General features: G+C 44.7%; 1 protein-coding gene across 2 annotated transcripts in view; it reads right to left on the reverse strand.

Annotated features, from left to right (window-relative positions):
• LOC148454933 (uncharacterized) overlaps nt 1-19,641 on the reverse strand; it is a 68,929-nt gene that overhangs the window by 10,634 nt on the left and 38,654 nt on the right. The window contains exons 3-4 of one of the 2 annotated variants that reach the window (XM_088460062.1): nt 9,091-9,129; nt 4,482-4,604 (exon numbers count right to left, since the gene is read on the reverse strand). The gene's annotated coding sequence lies outside the window, so the exon portion shown is untranslated. Of the gene's footprint in view, nt 1-4,481; nt 4,605-9,090; nt 9,130-9,169; nt 9,632-19,641 lie in introns of those variants that run through there. The other variant, XR_015873004.1, reaches the window with a different exon arrangement.

Consider the following 19,641-nt stretch of genomic DNA (forward strand, 5'->3'; position numbering starts at 1 on the left):
TCAGATACACAAAGCTATTTTCCTGAATCTAGCTGCCATCTCTTCAAACACATGTTGACTCAGTTTACAGATTCCACCACTAAAATCATGTATGGTGCTCACAAAGACCTAGGAATCCTATGTGCTAGGAATCAAGAGCCATGTTATGGAGTTATTCTTAATTCTCCTCCAACCTCTTTAATTTCTTTATTCCAGCTTCTCTATACTCCTGCTCCTACTCTGTCTTCTCCCTCAATTATACTTAGTCATTTGAGACTGAGTGCAAGAGCAGTTAGCCTCTATTGAAGGAAGTCAGCAGCTATAATTAGGGGTGGTGTAGACCTGTACTTCTCAAATCCATTCTTATGACACACTAACAGTGAATATTTTATATGTCTCCTCAAAGAATCACAAGTGAAATAATTAGAATCACCTACAGATCTATTAATATGATTTAGCCAGTAAAGAATACACCCGTGCTCCAGCAAGGAAATATGGAAAATATGCACTGAGTGTATCCCGATGACTGTATATGAGAAGTACTGGTGTAGGCAGTGCATGTACTGCCCTGGTTGCACTATGGGGGCTCTGGCCCATCAGCAGGCAAGCACCTTTTACTGATGCTGCATTGTACATGCCACCGGGGGGCAGGGATCTGGTAGTACATGGGAGAATATGGCTGGACACTCAGGAGGAGTCAGTCACGTGCTGTCAGGGTTCGGCGTAGGATCGGCTGTTACTGACCCCAGCACTGGCTTCCCCTGACTACTCGTACGGTCAGACGTCAGGTGCGGCGGCGGGTGACTGGCTGAGGATTTGCCTAGGCGCTCTGGGATTTCCATGTGCTGCTCTGTGTCTTGGTTACCGTCATGGGCACCGCCATGATAGTCCTTCTCACCTGATTGTTCCTTCAACCAATGGTAGTGTGGTCTCTGTCAGCTGACGCTGTTCTACTATGAACTGCTATCATAGGGTATATATACTGGACTCTGGACACCAGAAAGTTGCCTGTACAACGTCGTTACTTCAGGTGTATGCTTGCCATCATTTCGTTCCAGGTTCCTGTTCCTTGCTATAGAGTCTTCTCCAACTTCTATCACCCTCCGGTGCATCTCCATTTGCACTCTGTGTACTCTGGGCCTGATTCAGGGCCGAACGCTATTTGCGGACGGTCGTTCTGAAAAAGGGGACGGATATTTAAATTAAGTGCTCGCTCTTTGCGGTCTGTTATGTCTGAACGAGCGAACAAAACATGCGGTTGCTATTTTGAAAAAAACGCCCCCTGGCCGCTCGCATCATACGTCATCTCCGCTATTTATTAGATTAATCGAGTACATCGAACGGCGTCTGAACTGCTCGCTATTCTTGTGGTAGCATTTTCCTACCGCAATCATGCGAGCAGTTCAGGCTAAAAAACAACCAAGTGACGTGGTCAATGACGCTGCTTTGCTAATTATGCACACCCTTAAAACGCCCGTTTTGACCGCTTGGGACGCCTGCGTTCGGATCTCCACTCCCCGTTTTCAAGCACCTTCCCGTTACCACCCACAAACGCCTCATCCTGTCACTCAAATTAGCAGGCATTCGCTATTTTGCGAGCACACGATTTCTGACCGCACTGACTGGTTCGCGCATGCGTACTTAAACCCATACGCATGCGCAGATGTGCGAACATCGCTCCGAACGAACGAGCGGCCGCTTACGAGCGGCTCTGAATTAGGCCCTCAGTACACATTAACTGAGTACAAACCACTGTGTCATCCACTGGAGCATCTGGCATCGCGCTCCGTGTACGCTCGCAAGTGGGTCGATGGTTGTGCAATTCTCTTGCTCCGGGGCTTGCTACAAATGGGGCGGGGTGGGGGGGTGGCTGGACAAACGGAGGCGTTTGTGGGCGGCCCTACTGTCATCACCAGTGATGTCAGTAGTGAGCTTCCGGCTCTATTAGAGCCGGAAGCTCACTGGGGCTTGCGGCAGACGAGACCCTACCACAAGGGTCTCATCGCAAGCCCGATGGTCGCGATGGTTGCGACCATCATCTGGCAGCCCGCTAAAGCTGTGGGTGGTCACTCACAGCTTAGCGAGCGGCCAGGTAAAAAAAAAAAAAGAGGCCGCCCTGATTCAGAGCAAGCGCTCGCTTTTTGCGAGCGCCTCTGAATCAGGCCCTCAGTCCACATCTACCGAGTATAACCACTGTGTCATCCTCCAGTGTGTCTCAAATCGCACCCAGTGTACTCAGGGCCTAATTCAGACCCGCTTGCGAGCGCTGCCGGCCAAGTGTGCATGTGCACGACGGAGAGGGCTCCGTCGTGCGCATGCGTGAGACCCAAATAACGATGGCCAAGCCGTCGTTATGGGTCTCGCACCAAAGGGGGCGTGCTGTCGATGGTGAGTGACAGCACGCCCCCTTTGGTGGGCGTGCCGGGGGCGTGTCCTGCCCAGACGGAGGCGTTCCCAGTGGCCAGCCCCACTGACATCACAAGTGATGTCAGTGGGAGTGCTTTTGGCTCTGATAGAGCCAAAAGCACTCCAGGGCTTGCGGCAACGAGACCCTACTGCAAGGGTCTCGTCGCAAGCCCGATGGTCGCGATGGTCTAGACCATCGCGACCATCATTTTGGCCGCTCGCTATAGCTGTGGGTGGTTACCCACAGCTATGCGAGCGGCCAGAAGGCCGGCACTGATTTAGAGCGAGCACTATGTCAGAGCGTCTGACTGTGAATCAGGGCCTCAGTCCACATCTATCAAGTACTACCACTGTGTCATCCTCCGGTGTGTATCAGTTCGCACCTTGTGTACTCAGGGCCTGATTCAGAGCCGGACGCTATTTGCGGTCATTCGTTCAGAAAGAAGGGGTGGCTATTCAAATGAACCGTTCGCTCTTTGCGGTCCGTTCACGCCTCTAGGTCTGAACGAGCGAACAAAACTTGCGGTCGTTTTTTGGAAAAATACGCCCCCTGGCCGCTCGCATCCTACGTCATGTCCGCTATTTATTAGGTTAATCGAGTACATCGACCAGCGTATGAACTGCTCGCTATTCTTGCTGTTGGTTTTTCCTACCGCAATCATGCGAGCAGTTCTGACTATAAAATAACCCAGTGACGTGGTCAATGACGCTGCTGTATTAATTATGCACACCCATAAAACGCCCGTTTTGACCTTTAAGCAGGCCTGCGTTCGGATCTCCACTCCCCCTTTTCAAGGTCTCCAGCCAATTCTCCGATGTGTTCACATTAAGGAGCATATTTATTAATATTTGGAACTTGGGAGCACATTCAGACCTGCTCGCTAGATGCATTCGCTCGCTCCCAGCGTATGCAAATCCAGCGCATGCCTAGCAAGGCAGGCGATTGTACGCTAAGGTATTAGCATGCCCACTATGTCTTGGCATGCGATCACTTTGTGTATGCAGACACACGCCAGCCAGTCTTAAGATGCCCACTTGCGCACGTCATCTCCAGGAAGTGCATGGAAACATTGGTACATCGAGCACCATCGAATGTGCTCGCAGCGCTTGAGGTTGATTATACCCTGCCGCAAGCACTGCGAACACTTCAGTGTGAAATACAACCAGGTGACGTGTACTATGATGCTGCCTATTAATTATGCACACCTCTGAAACGGTGTTGAAACACTCAGGCATGCCTGCGTTTGTACCTTCACTTTCCCCGTTTCTAGTGGCCTGCCCCTGTCACCACCCACAAACAGCCTCTCCTGTCACTCATTCAACACGGCAATCTATGCTGGGCAAGCGAGCGCTTCCTGATCTTTCGCAGTGTTTCGCACACGCGCATTGCGATGCATACGCATGCGCAGATTGCAAAAATCAGCCAGCTACAAGAGATTGCTTCCTAGCGAGCGGGTCTGAAACAGCTCCTTGGTCCCAATGATTACAATTTATTGCTAGTTATTACAGAAATAAGAAATGAAGTATTTGTCAGATAGGAGCCCATCCCTGTAAAGTGTGAAAGTATAGTGATTGCAGTAGCGATCACTTTACTTATTGGTTCAGGGGCCGCATGTGCGAGCAGCCATTGCCTGGAACTAATTGCTCTCATAGTAAATATTGCGAAATGTAGCCCATCTGTCATTATAGCAGCCCCATAGGTTTCTAGGGGGGCTGTTTGTGTGATTCTAATATCTGCTGCAGTCCCCTGTACATACATCCAGGTGGTACTTTATATATGCTGGAACTCCCCAAAAACTTTTAGGGAATATCCCGCAAATATTATATAATAAATATTCACCTAAATGAGATACAATGGTGGAGAAGAAGCATTTAGGTGGTTATTCCCTGCTTTGGGCACACAGGTTATTGGTAAAAAGCAAAACAAAAATACCTTTACAATAAATCAGGGGTTTGCCTTAGTAAGCAAATGCACCCTTACTATACTTGGACTGCATTTATCTTCTCCCTTACTCCCTCATTCCGTCACTCTAAGTGTACATTTTAAGGAGACGCAAGGTCATACTTAAACAATAATGATGTGTACAATGGCGCACCTTCTAGAAGATGGGTACCAATAAAACGGAAGATAGTCCCAAATGCATTCACAAGTTCACTGAAAATTGGAAAAAGCTTTGTTCTTCGATTTTCAAAAAGTACCAGTTCCAACAGGTAAGGTCCTCGTAGATAACATGTAGATAAAAAGAAGAAAAAATCGCAATATAGCGTAATACGATTTTTAATCACATAAACATAAATGACTACAATAACAAGTATCCAAAACTTATAATCCTCCACCAACATATAAGCAGCATACCAGAGATGGTGGTGTATAATGCACACCCATTCGCATGTAAGCCAGTAAAGGCTTGCCTGCCTTTCTGGGAGGCCGGGAGCAGCACACGCTTTTTTGGGAGGCTCCGTGCGAATTTGGGAGGGTAGGCCAGCATGAGCTACACAGAGGTGTAGCGTGGAGTCATGGCACTTAGAGCAGCTGCATGCTACGGTGCACCCTTCCATCCCTGTACTAAAGCGTGCCAGTAGAAGGGGCGTGACCAGCATGTGGGGACATGGTCAAGTGAAAAACAATAATAATAATAATAATAATAATTATATATATATATATATATATATATATATATATATATATATACATAGTCAGGTCCATAAATATTGGGACATTGACAGAATTTTCTGATTTTGGCCTCTATTCACCACCATAATGGTTTTGAAATGAAACAAACAAGATGTGCTTTAACTGCAGACTTTCAGATTTAATTTGAGGGTAATTACATCCAAATCAGGTGAACGGTGTAGGAATTACAACAGTTTCAATATGTTCCTCCCACTTTTTAAGGGGCCAAAAGTAATGGGACTATCAACTCAAAAGCTATTTCATGGACAGGTGTGGGCTATTCCCTCATTATTTCATTATCAATTAAGCAGGTAAAATGTTTGGAGTTGATTCTAGGTGTGACATTTGCATTTGGAATCAGTTGCTGTCAACTCTCAATATGAGATCCAAAGAGCTGTCACTATCAGTGAAGCAAGCCATCATTAGGCTGAAAAATCAAAACAAACCCATCAGAGAGTTAGCAAAAACATTAGGTGTGGCCAAATCAACTGTTTGGAACATTCTTAAAAAGAAAGAACGCACCAGAGAGCTCAGCAACACCAAAAGACCCGGAAGACCACGGAAAACAACTGTGGTGGATGACAAAAGAATTATTTCCCTGGTGAAGAAAACCCCCTTCACAACAGTTGGCCAAATCAAGAACACTCTCCAGGAGGTAGATGTATATGTGTCAAAGTGAACAATCAAGAGCAGACTTCACAAGAGAGAATATAGAGGGTTCACCACAAGATGCAAACCATTGGTGAGCCACAAAAACAGGAAGACCAGATTAGAGTTTGCCAAACAACATCTAAAAAAGCCATTACAGTTCTGGAACAATATCCTATGGACAGATGAGACAAAGATCAACTTGTACCAGAGTGATGGGAAGAGAAGAGAAGGAAAGGAACTGCTCATGATCCAAAACATACCACCTCATCAGTGAAGCATGGTGGTGGTAGTGTCATGGCGTTGGCATGTATGGCTGCCAATGGAACTGGTTCCCTTGTATTTATTGATGATGTGACTGCTGACAAAAGCAGCAGAATGAATTCTGAAGTGTTTCGGGCAATATTATATGCTCATATTCAGTTAAATGCTTCAGAACTCATTGGACGGCGCTTCGCAGTGCAGATGGACAATGACCCGAAGCATACTGCAAAAGCAACCAAAGAGTTTTTTAAGGCTAAAAAGTGTAATGTTATGCAATGGCCAAGTCAATCCCCTGACCTGAATCCAATTGAGCATGCATTTCACTTGATGAAGACAAAACTGAAGGGAAAATGCCCCAAGAACAAGCAGGAACTGAAGACATTTGCAGTAGAGGCCTGGCAGAGCATCACCAGGGATGAAACCCAGCGTCTGGTGATGTCTATGCGTTCCAGACTTCAGGCTGTAATTGCCTGCAAAGGATTTGCAACAAAGTATTAAAAAGTGAAAGTTAGATTTAGGATTGTTTCGTTTGTCCCATTACTTTTGGCCCCTTAAAAAGTGGGAGGCACATATAGAAACCGTTGTAATTCCTACACCGTTCACCTGATTTGGATGCAATTACCCTCAAAATAAATCTGAAAGTCTGCAGTTAAATCACATCTTGCTTATTTCATTTCAAAGCCATTGTGGTGGTGAATAGAGGCCAAAATATGAAAATGCTGTCAATGTCCCAATATTTATGGACCTGACTGTATATATATATATATAAACATATATACACACATATTGAGGGCATTGTCAGCCTAAGGCAGGGATGGGGAACCTCAGGTTCGGGGGCCGTGTAGGGCCTGCAGAATCATTTGGTTTGGCCCTCTGAGCTTTTTTCTGCTAGCCTCACCTGGCTAGCAGGGTGCCAAGAATGGCACCCTGCAGCCAGAATCTATGAAGCAGGGATGCCTGGAACATCCTTAGGTCGCTTCAGACGGTCACAGCACTGCTCTTACAGCTACCCGGAGCATCCTCAGGATGCTATGGGCATTGCTGTAATCCCCGGCGATTGTGGCCCCGTCCCCATGTGACATCACACGGAGGGGGCGTAGCATGCACCGAGCCAGCAAATAATGTTATATATATCAAAATGGCCCTCAGCAGAAAATAGGTTCCCCACCCCTGGCTTAAGGAATGAAGTGGCCACCACATGAATGGAATAGTTAAGGGCCCATAAAATCGCACCTATGAATCCTGCATCCTGGCCAGTCTCCTTCGCCAGTGAAGCTTCTCCAGGGTAGTGCTGCGGAGCGGAGCCCATCCATGTGGGAAGCTTGCATCCAGTGGTGTAACTAGGGAAGGGCGAGCAGGGTGTGTGCCCTGGGCGCCGTGGGAATGGCAGCGCCGCCGGCCACGGTCCGGCCCGCCCTAGTTAGCCACCAGTGTAGCGCCGACCGCAGTGAGTGCGGTCAGCGCTACACATTTACACAGGACCGGTGCTGGAAGCACTGCACACCTGAGCCCGTTCCCTCCCCCTGAGCACTTGCCCAATAGCGCCAGGAGGCGGGCTCAGGCTGTGCATAACACACGCATCGCCACCAGCGCTGGCGGCGATGCGTGTGTTAAACAGCAGCCAATGAGAGTCAGATAGACTCTCATTGACTGCTGCAGCACCCACTGCAAGAGCCGGGCTTCCGTCCGGCTCCTGCAGTGGGTAATGGGACAGACGTCATGACATCATGACGTCTCTCCCATTATGCTGAGCGCGCCAGCCCGGGAGGATTGGCGGGCGGCGGCGGGAGCCGTGTCGAGCAGCAGCATGGATTCGGGTAAGTATGTTTTTATATATATATTTTTTAAAATCTGTCAGCACTACTGGGGGCACAACGGGGGAGGGGGGTGGCTACTACTGGGGGGACCTCTACTCGGGTGGGGGCACAATGGGGGGGTGGCTACTACTGGGGGCACCATTATTGGGAGGACCTCTACTGGGGGGGGCTATTACAGGGGGCACTTAATCGGGAGGGGGAACCTCAACTGGGGACCACTGCTTGGGGGGGGGGAACTATTACTGGGGGCATTATAAAAGGGGCCTACTACTAGGGGCACTGCACTGGGGGGACCACAACTAGGGTCAAATAACAGGAAGGACCACTACAGGGACCACTGGATAGGGGGGGGGGTCACTACTGGGGGCCTGCATCAGGGGGACCACTACTGGGGGCACTGCATGGGAGGGGGGGGACTACTGCTGGGGGCACTATATAAGGGGCTTACTGCTAGGGGCACTGCGGGGACCACTACAGGGGGCACTAGATAGGGGGGATCACTACTGGGTGCCTGCATAAGGGGGACCACTACTGGGAAAATTGAATGGGGGGGGCATATGGATAGGAATGTTCAGCGTGAAAATAAAGGGGTGTGTCATGTTGACACGCCCCATTTTTAAGTGACCACACCCATTTTTTTCCAGCGCGCGCCAAAGGCGCGTGTACATGTCGGGATGTCCGGGTGGGTGGGGGTCATGGGTCGGCATGGGGGGCTCCCTTTTCAAATTTGCCCTGGGCTCCAAATACCCTAGTTACGCCACTGCTTGCATCACTATACAACGTAAATATGCTATGTAATGTACAGTCTGACATTTTGAAACTGAAAATGACCAGATACAAGAATGATATTTACACTAATATATATTTAATGATTAGTTTTTTTTTGTCATATTAGCAACATAATCTTGATACCGCTTGTATAAACTAGCATATATAGAGAGGTAGTTTCCTGTGCACTGAGCAAGTATGTGGCGGCAAGCTGCTAACTAGCATAGTCAATATTGCCAGGGAGCTTCCAAATTTTTATTTCAGTTAAAAGCATGAGATCCACTTCCAATATATAGGGATTTTTTTTAGTATGTACCACCCCCTTCATGGTGATATGTAAAAATAATCATACCTACATGAAGGCACTGTAAATAAATATATATAATGCTAATAATACTTGTTGAATTCACATGGGGAAGCCTTCTCTGAGGAAACTAGTGAATGATATTGGCTTTGCGGTTATCACCAGTGGTAAGATTCACCAGGTATATAGGGCAAAAGTTATAACACAAGAAGAGTGAAATCTGTGCTTACCTGCCATACTCAGGTTCATCCACTGCTTTTGAATGGCAACTGACAGCACCCCAGTAGAAGAGGAGAAAGGTAAGGGGTTAGAAGGGGTAATTGCCTGAGAAGGGGAAGGAGCGAGTGGGGGAGGAGTGAGGTTAGCAGGAGAAGGTACAGGGCAAGAGAATAAAAAAGTGTGTGTTGTGAGGGGCACAGTGGAAAATTGTGTTGTGGGTTCTTATGATAGAAGAAGCTAAGACTCTATAAACAATTGCAGAAGGTCTGTCCTCTCTGCTGAATAAGTGCGCAGTGGAAACGGTCAGCCAGAGAGAGAGAGGGTTTCTTATTCTAGTGTTATAATAATACTGTAGGTGTTGTATAGAGGGAGACACAAAGAAGAGGGAGAATGGAACGACAGGCATACAGTACATAAAAAGGGCACAGAGACACACAGGGTTGATAGAAGCATACATACTAGGAGGGGGAATGCGTACGGGAAGGATGTGAGGTCCTCAAGAACTGGGGTGAGGGTGAGCAGAATGTGCATTTGAATGTAGAACTGAGTCACCTATGGAAACAAAAGTAGGGCAATAAGCAACATGCAAAGTCACAATTTTATATGTACACTACCGTTCAAAAGTTTGGGGTCACTTAGAAATTTCCTTAGTTTTGAAAGAAAAGCACTGTTTTTTTTAATGAAGATAACATTAAATTAATCAGAAATACACTCTATACATTGTTAATGTGGTAAATGACTATACTAGCTGCAAATGTCTGCTTTTTAAAGGAATATCTACATAGGTGTATAGAGGCCCATTTCCAGCAACCATCACTCCAGTGTTCTAATGGTACATTGTGTTTGCCAAGCACGTTAGAAGACTAATGGATGATTAGAAAACCCTTGAAAATACTTGTGCAATTATGTTAGCACAGATGAAAATGGGTTTGCTCGTTAGAGAAGCTATAAAACTGGCCTTCCTTTGAGCTAATTGAGTATCTGGAGCATCACATTTGTGGGTTCGATTATACTCTCCAAATGTCCAGGAAAAGAGAACTTTCATGTGAAACTCGACAGTCTATTCTTGTATTAAGAAATGAAGGCCATTCCATGAGAGAAATTGCCAAGAAACTGAACATTTCCTACAACGGTGTGTACTACTCCCTTCAGAGAACAGCACAAACGGGCTCTAACCAGAGTAGAAAGAGAAGTGGGAGGCCCCGGTGCACAACTTTGCAAGAAGACAAGTACATTAGAGTCTCTAGTTTGAGAAATAGACGCGTCACAAGTCCTCAACTGGCAGATTCATTAAATGGTACCCACAAAACGCCAGTGTCAACGTCTACAGTGAAGAGGCAACTCCGGAATGCTGGCCTTCTAGGCAGAGTGGCAAAGAAAAAGCCATATCTGAGACTGGCCAATAAAAGGAAAAGATTAATATGGGCAAAAGAACACAGACATTGGACAGAGGAAAATTGGAAAAAAGTGTTATGGACAGACGAATCGAAGTTTGAGGTGTTTGGTTCACACAGAAGAACATTTGTAAGACGCAGAACAAGTGAAAGATGCTGGAAGAGTGCCTGTTCTCCATCTGTCAAGCATGGTGGAGGTAATGTGATGGTCTGGGGCTGCTTTGGTGCTGGTAAAGTGGGAGATTTGTATAAGGTAAAAATGATTTTGAATAAGGAAGGCTATCACTCCATTTTGCAAGCCATGCCATACCCTGTGGACAGCGCTTGATTGGAGCCAAATTCCACCTCCAACAGGACAATGACCCAAAGCACACCTCCAAATTATGCAAGAACTATTTAGGGAAGAAGCAGGTAGTTGGTATTCTGTCTGTAATGGAGTGGCCAGCGCAGTCACCAGATCTCAACCCCATTGAGCTGTTGTGGGAGCAGCTTGACCGTATGGTACGCAAGAAGTGCCCATCAAGCCAATCCAACTTGTGGGAGGTGCTTCAGGAAGCGTGGGGTGAAATTTCTGCAGATTACCTCAACAAATTAACAGCTAGAATGCCAAAGGTCTGCAATGCTATAATTGCTGCAAAAGGAGCATTCTTTGACAAAAGCAAGTTTGAAGGGCAAAATCATTATTTAAAATAAAAATCATTATTTCTAACCTTGCCAATGTCTTGACTTTATGTTCTATTCATTTTGCAACTCATTTGATAAATAAAAGTCACTTTACATGTAAAAAGTTAAATTGTCTGGGTGACCACAAACCTTTGAATGGTAGTGTATATAATATATATATATATATATATATATATATATATACACACACATGCATACATACACACACATACATGCATACACACAGTGCATCCGGAAAGTATTCACAGCTCTTCACTTTTTCCACATTTTGTTATGTTACAACCCTATTCCAAAATGGAATAAATTATTTTTTGTCCTTAAAATTCTACACACAATACCCCAAAATGATAATGTGTAAAAAGTTTTTTTGAGATTTTGGCAAATTTAATAATAATAATAATAATAAAAAAAAAAAATCATATGTACATAAGTATACACAGCCTTTGTCATGAAGCTCAAAATTGAGCTCAGGTGCATCCTGTTTCCACTGATCATCCTTGAGATGTTCCTACAGCTTAATTGGAGTCCACCTGTGGTAAAATCAGTTGATTGGACATGATTTTGAAAGGCATACAGCTGTCTATATAAGGTCCCACACTGGACAGTGCATGTCAGAGCACAAACCAACCATGAAGTTCAAGGAATTGTCTGTAGACCTCCGAGACAGGATTGTCTCGAGGCACAAATCTGGGGAAGGGTACAGAAAAAAAGTTCGGGACCATCAGGACTTTTCCTAGAGTTGGCCGGCCGTCTAAACTGAGCAATCGGGGGAGAAGGGCCCTAGTCAGGGAGGTGACCAAGAACCCGATGGTCACTCTGTCAGAGCTACAGCTTTCCTCTGTCGAGAGAAGAGAACCTTCCAGAAGGACAACCATCTCTGCAGCAATCCACCAATCAGGCCTGTATGGTAGAGTGGCCAGATGAAAGCCACTCCTTAGTAAAAAGCACATGGCAGCCCGTCTGGAGTTTGCCAAAATGCACCTGAAGTACTCTCAAACCATGAGAAACAAAATTCTCTGGCCTGATGAGACAAAGATTGAACTCTTCAGTGTGAATGCCAGGCGTTATGTTTGGAGGAAACCAGGCACTGCTCATCACCAGGCCAATACCATCCCTACAGTGAAGCATGGTGGTGGCAGAATCATACTGTGGGGATGTTTTTCAGAGGCAGGAACAGGGAGACTAGTCAGGATAGAGGGACAGATGAATGCAGCAATGTACAGAGACATCCTGGATGAAAACCTGCTCCAGAACACTCTTGACCTCAGACTGGGGCGACGGTTCATCTTTCAGCAGGACAACGACCCTAAGCACACAGCCAAGATATCAAAGGAGTGGCTTCAGGACAACTCTGAATTTCCTTGAGTGGCCCAGCCAGAGCCCAGACTTGAATCCGATTGAACATCTCTGGAGAGATCTAAAAATGGCTGTGCACCGACGCTTCCCATCCAACCTGATGGAGCTTGAGAGGTGCTGCAAAGAGGAATGAGCAAAACTGCCCAAAGATAGCTGTGCCAAGCTTGTGGCATCATATTCAAAAAGACTTGAGGCTGTAATTGCTGCCAAAGGTGCATCAACAAAGTATTGAGAAAAGGCTGTGAATACTTATGTACATGTGATTTCTTAGGTTTTTTTTTTTTTTTTAATTAAATTTGCAAAAATCTCAAAAAAACTTTTTACACATTGTCATTATGGGGTATTGTGTTTAGAATTTTGAAGACAAAAATGAATTTATTCCATTTTGGAATAAGGCTGTGACATAACAAAATGTGGAAAAAGTGAAGCGCTGTGAATATTCCGGATGCACTGTATATATACTCATATGAGGGATCACTTTCCCAAACTTTATACAAATCTTTAAATAAATGCATGTGATGTAGCCAGAGAAATGCAGTGATAAAATGCTGCAGATGTACAAAACTGGACTATGAATTATATCTTATATGAGGGGGATCCTTAAATATATTTTTATATGCAAGTGGGCAGGGCCGCAGCTAGGGGGGCATATGCCCCGGGCTCCGGACTTGAGGGAGGTGACGGGGGCCCGTGTGGCTGCAAATGTTGATTTTCAGCTGCACTGTCAGGCAGCCGCCCACAGCAGCCCTTGAGACTAAAGGCACAGCGCCATTGTGATTCTAATATGGCATCAGTCGCAAGCCAATCGGAGCTCGCGGACCAACAGCCAATCAGCAGCAACTGTCAATCCATGAGCTCCAATTGGCTCGCGACCGGCGCCACATTAGAATTATGGCGGCGCTGTGTCTCTAGTCTCAAGAGCTGGCTGCCAGTGCAGCACCAAATCAACGCCTGCTGACGCAGGCACACAGGGGGCAAGGTAAAAGGCTGCTGGAGGAGAGAGGGGAACGGTAAGAGGCTGCTGGAGGGGGAGGGACATAATGTGTAAGGAGCATTAATGTGTGGCACAATGTGTTATTAGGGGCAATACTGTGTGGCATAATGTGTTATAAGGGCATAATGTGTGGCATAATGTGTTATAATGGGCATTACTTAGTGTAGCATTATGTGTAAGGGGCATTACTGTGTCACATAACCACACACCCTTGTCGGGAGCGTGCATGCAGAAGAACGTCGTCTTTGTTTTGTTTTTGTTTTTTTGGGGGGTGGCGCCAAATTACTGTGTTGCTTGAGTGCCAAAAATCCTAGTTATGGCCCTGATGTGGGGGTATATAGTGTCACATATGTGTATAAAAACTACAAACATATGTGCTGTGTATTGCGCGGACTACCCATTGTATCTTTAACAACACGAAGCGTTGCATCAAAAATGCCCCCCTCAAATTGAAAAAGTGCCCTCCTTGGTGATTACCACCCAGCCCAGCAAAATCCAGGAGTGAACACTGTGAAAGGGCCATGAGGACTGTTTTGGGGAAACTGTAAACTAGAACAAAGAAATTAAGTTAATGTTGATAATACTTAATTCCATTTGTAAATAATATTTGGTAATAGATAATGTTAATTTGACAATGATTTTGAACATGTTGGTTATGGTGTTAATTAAATTAATACTTTGTTGATTTAAGTTAAAATACTTTATCATTATATTTGGTGTTAATTGTAACTACATTTTTCCACACTGATTAATATCACACATATTTAATAAAAAATTTTATTTTTTTATTCTTAAATTAATGAAATTAATTAAAACAATTTAATTTCAGCTGCTGGACCCAGTGTTATTGTTATCAGCTGCTACTGCTGTTGCTATCTTTGTTCCACCCTCGGTGATTTCTACTCTGTGGTGGTAGCACATGGGGTACAAGTGTCCTGACTATGCCTCCAGCAACATACATGATGCTATAGAAAAACCCCAGGATACATATTTATTCTATAAACACAATAGTGGGTGTACAGCACTATACCTACAACCTGCTCTACTGTAGAATAGGAAGAAGGTCTGCTTTGAGACTTTTCAAATGACTAGCCTATGTTTAATTTTTCAGTCTCACATGGTCTTTCCTCATTCCAACTGTACTACCACAACACTAACTGCACATAAACTCTGGTCACCACTTGCTGCTTTATTATTGTTAGACGATAATGCTTGTGCCCTACAATAGAGCCACACTCTCTCCTCAACAGCGACTGCAGTTGTTATTCTGCTAACTTTCCCTAAATAATAAGCTCATTTGGGCAGGGTCATTATTATCTTCTGTTGCATTTCATTTTGCGGGAGATGTATCAAACTTTAAAGAGATATAAAGTGGAGAGATACCAGCCAATCAACTTCTAGCTGTCATTTTTCAAACACAGCATTCAGAGATGTACATTAATCCGGGCATGCTGCAGTGTTTGGGGAGCGCAGCAGGGGCATGCCTGGTCACCATTCCTGGAAATAAGGAGCGTGTCACCTGTTTTCTGGGAGGGACGGAGCCAGGGTCTACATTGGTGGATGCAGATTCATGGCCTCTTAAGTGACCAGCACCTGGTCAGGCGGTGGGAGGCCTCAGCTCCCGCAACCTGACCAAAAGAACAACCATCGCGCATTGGCCATGATGGTGATCCCAGCCTTCAACATCTGACATCTTTCTGCATTTACATCTGAGATGGGCAGAATAGTGCAGCCGCTTGTGTGCGGCTCTGCAAATCAGTCCATCTCTGAATCAGGTCCACAGTCTGTAAAATGACAGTTAGATGCTGATGTTACTTTATTTGTCTCCACTTTCTATCACCCCCAGGTTTAATACATCTCCCCCTGTATGTAATTTATTTCTGTTATGATCCTCTCAAAATACAGTATATCACTGCATAATCTGTCTGCACACTCAATAAAAAAATAATCATAATCATGAGAACCAATCTCAGTTGATTTATTTATTAATGAATAGTTATTTATATAGGGCACACATTCCGTAGTGCTTCTATAGAGAATATTTTGGCCAGTCACATAAGTCCCTGCACTAGCGAGGCTTACACTTTATATTCCCTACTACATGCTCAGACACATACACACTCGGGTTAATTTCCTGTCAGGAGCAAATTAACCTACCAGTATGTTTTTGGATTTGGTTGTGTCTAAATCTGGGCATACACGTCCAGATAAAATGCCTGTCAGACACTTTATCTGGCAGTCTGCCAGCCCGCAGATGTCCGCGGCATACACTGTGGGATATCTCATAGTGTATTAGCCTGACGTCTGCGCTCCGCCCCCGGGGGAGGAGACATTTCCCTGTTCTTTTCATGGGAAGGAACACAGGAAATGTCTGTCGGCCGCGGCTGGGCATACACTGCTCGATGCGTCCGACATTTTAACTCATAAATATCGCATCGGACGGGCTTTCTGGACAATCCGGCATGCCCAACCAAGCGATATTTTAACCTCGGTTGAATGCACACACGCTTCAATTATCGGGCGGTCTGTTTTTTACCTTGTGTGTTCCACTATACTTACCCAGCGTTATTCCCGGGATCCATCTTTCGCTGTAGGTCTGTGTGTTGCACATAGGGTATGTCTATCATGTGTTTTTAATATATTTTTTCAATAAACCTATGGAATATTAGTTACTCTTTGTGACTGTCTGGTCCCATTATTATTATTTTTTTGGGGCCCTGTGGACTCGATCCATGTGAGAAACCTGTGGATTTGTGTTTGTGAAAGAGAACCATAAAAAGAAACTGCTACGTACCTGTATCCTGCATTACTCATGTAAGCTTACATGTAAGCACCATTTGGTCTTATCACGGTGGGGGTGCATCTGAATGGACTATTTGGATACTTTCTCAAGATCTACTTTAGTCCTGGGTTGGGACTAATATCACCTCTCCATCCGTTTCTGACACCTGAGGTGTACAACATTTATAACATTTACTGTATGACAAAAGAACATTTTTCTTTCTTTTTCTATGTTTTTACATATGGACTCATTGAGATACGTTTGGAATCTGTGAAAAAGGTTCATTATCCAGAACATCTCATTAGCGCGGATTTGTAAGGTCATTTTTTATATTTATGATTGTATTTGTAAGTTGGTGACTTATATATTGACCTTTTTCTGCTGCTATATGAGCCAGCGCCCAATGTTGTGAAAGTCTCTCCTATTTCCCATATTGGATCGCCCCGATAATTGTAGAGTGTATGACCAGCACTACAAATAACTGATTGCTTGTAATGATTTGCTGAGGAGTCAGGTGTAGGTGAAAGATATTAAGTTTATTTCTGTACAAATGCAGTTACAGGGAAATAATGGAGCCCTAAGGCAGAAAATGTCAAGCCCAGAATAAAGTCTTAGAATAATGCAGACAAAAAACACAATCAGGGTATGGCAGCATATGTATGAGTCATGATCTCTGAATAGCATGCTGACAGCAGGCCAAATACCAGACAAGCTGAACACGAACAGTCATATGGTCAGTAGCAGCTCAATAGTTTTTTTTTTTTTTTTTAAAGATACCATAAACCCTAGTGGAATAGATTAGTAGCCAGGTTCACTTTAAGGATATCAAAGATAATAACCTGGACAAGGCAGCTCTCAGCACAGCCTCCCATGTGATGCTGGCAGAATGGACTGGTGGGGACAGCATACATTAAGCTGTATACTGCAGACTCAGGTACAGCTCTGCTGAGAAGCACCACCATAGTTTTTCATTAAGGGAGTAACTGCCATACTGTAGGTGCATTTGCTATGGAGCCCATGTTATTATGAGAGTTTTGTTTTGCCGTTGTGACTTACAAATGTTGCTACTGGGCCCACAAATGACTAGTTATGCCCCTGTTGTAATAATGATGCTCTTGATGCTTTGATTTGTGATAGTATGAGCTAGGAATGGACTGCAACCTGCTGCTCTAATTATAATTGATGCCTTGAATTTATGGACTCCAATATAATTTTGTAGTACTGGTATTTCGGTCTTACCGGGCTCCAATCTTGGAATCCTGGAATTGATCTTGGAATTTGGATTAAGGGTAATAAAAGCATATTTTTAAATGTATTTTTATTCCTCCTCCACCCATCTTCCCTGCCATCCATCTCCTCTCTCTCCTCTCATTTCTGCCATCCATCCCCCGTTTTCTCTGCCATCCATCTCCTCCTTCTGTCATCTATCTTCCCCTTGTGTCCTCTCTGCCATCTATCTCCCCCTCTTGTCCACGCTATCCTTCCCCCCTCTGTGCCACCTGATATTCTTCTCCTCCTGCTATCCTTCCTCCTTATCTCCCCCTGGCAATTGGGCGCAAAAGGAAAAACCTTGCGCCCAATTTTGATTACTGTGGGTATGCACTCTCCCGATACCCACGGTATCCAATCAGCAGTGCGGAAAAAAATAAAAAAATGCTTCTCACCTGTCTGGGGGTCTCCGTGGCTCACGGTGGCCTCCCATCCATCTTGTCACTAGGAAAGGGGCTGCTGGGAGGCTCCTGAGGTGCTCCAGGGGCTACTGGGTGGTGCATGGGCTACTGGGAGATGAAGTTCTCCCAGCGCCGGTGACAGGGAGGAATACACTCACACGGTGGAGTCACACACACCGGGGGTCACTCACACACAGACTCACTCATACGCACTTACCCAGCTTCCGACGTATGCAGAAGACACCTCCTAGAAAGGTGAGCAATTAGGAACTTATTAATATTAAGCTAATTGGAAACTTCCAATTGCTTAATTAGTCCTCAGGTGGGGTGCCGCTGGGGTCCCAGAGCAAGTCCCACTGATTTTTCCTAAAATTAACTATTTCAGGAAAAATCAGACTTGCTCTGGAGGTGCGGCAAAAAAGACAAGGTGATTTCTATAGAAATCACTGCGTCCCTTCTTAAGTCCCCTAATTGAATTGCAAAACCTTGCGGCTGCGGGAGAAAACCTGCATCGCAGGGTTTTTTAAATTCCCCCCATAGTGTTTTCCGGTCATCACCCAGGCCCAGCTGCAGCAGAAGAGCTGTAGTCCTGTGATGCAGCTGTTCTCATTCACTGATTGGCTAGGAGTGTGCTGCGCAGTATTGATGTCACCATGCAGCTCGTTCCCAGCTTATCAGTGACTTGGAGCTGCTGCGTCATGGGACTCCATCTATTCTACAGGCAGCACAGAGAACTTGAGAAGACCAGATAATGCAACCATGACCGAAGAAGTAAGTATCAGCCCACTGTTGCAGGCCCAATCCACAATGTGTTTTGAAACTTGTAATACTCAGGTTTTAATAATTATAATCCTTGGTTCTTTTGGGTCTCAAAAACACTCGGGGTTGGAACACGTATTTGACTTTTAAATATAAACATACATTTCCTGTCAATATCCAGGCATGCTGGAGATTTTGAGTAGAGGTCTACTCATTTTGAGTTGATGGTTAATAGGTGAACCTAACTTCTTATTTTCTGGTCATAGTCTTATCTTTCATTTTACACTTTAGTCACAATTGATTATCAACACAGAATTTTGACAGGAATAATCAGCTTAATCAGCCATAGAAACAGATACTCTTAAAGATGCAGATACATAGAAACATATACTCATACCCGTTGTCTTGCAAAATACGAGTTTAACCAGCAGATATTTACCTATGTGCTACAAAAAGGTTGCTCGGAGATTGATAGTGCATGATTACACTTCCGTGAACTTAACTATCAGGGTTTTAAAAACATTTTGGTTCACACGTCTTAACCTGCAAAAATGAAAATATGAATCGGACTAAATGACATGAAGAAACGTGTACAAGGTATTGTTAAACAACAGGAAATTCTATATTACAACAGAGGATGTATAAGAGACAACACAACATGTAATGGTTGTGATGGTAAATATGTGGCGACTCAACATTTCTACTTCCCTATGTAGGTGAATTGTCTAAAGAGGTCATGAATAACACATAAAGGAAGACAATTTAGAACTTACTCAAGCAGCATTTTTAATGAGTAATTCATCACTGCAGTATAGAAAACAATGTTCCTGCTTTCAGGGAAACCATTTTAATACTGGAAAGCAAGGTTTAATGTTATTAATATGTGACATTCTGTATCACAGCTTATTTTTATATTGGCTACT

The sequence above is a fragment of the Taudactylus pleione genome, unplaced genomic scaffold (assembly GCF_031769625.1).
Source record: "Taudactylus pleione unplaced genomic scaffold, aTauple2 ptg000967l, whole genome shotgun sequence".
NCBI lineage: Eukaryota > Metazoa > Chordata > Amphibia > Anura > Myobatrachidae > Taudactylus > Taudactylus pleione.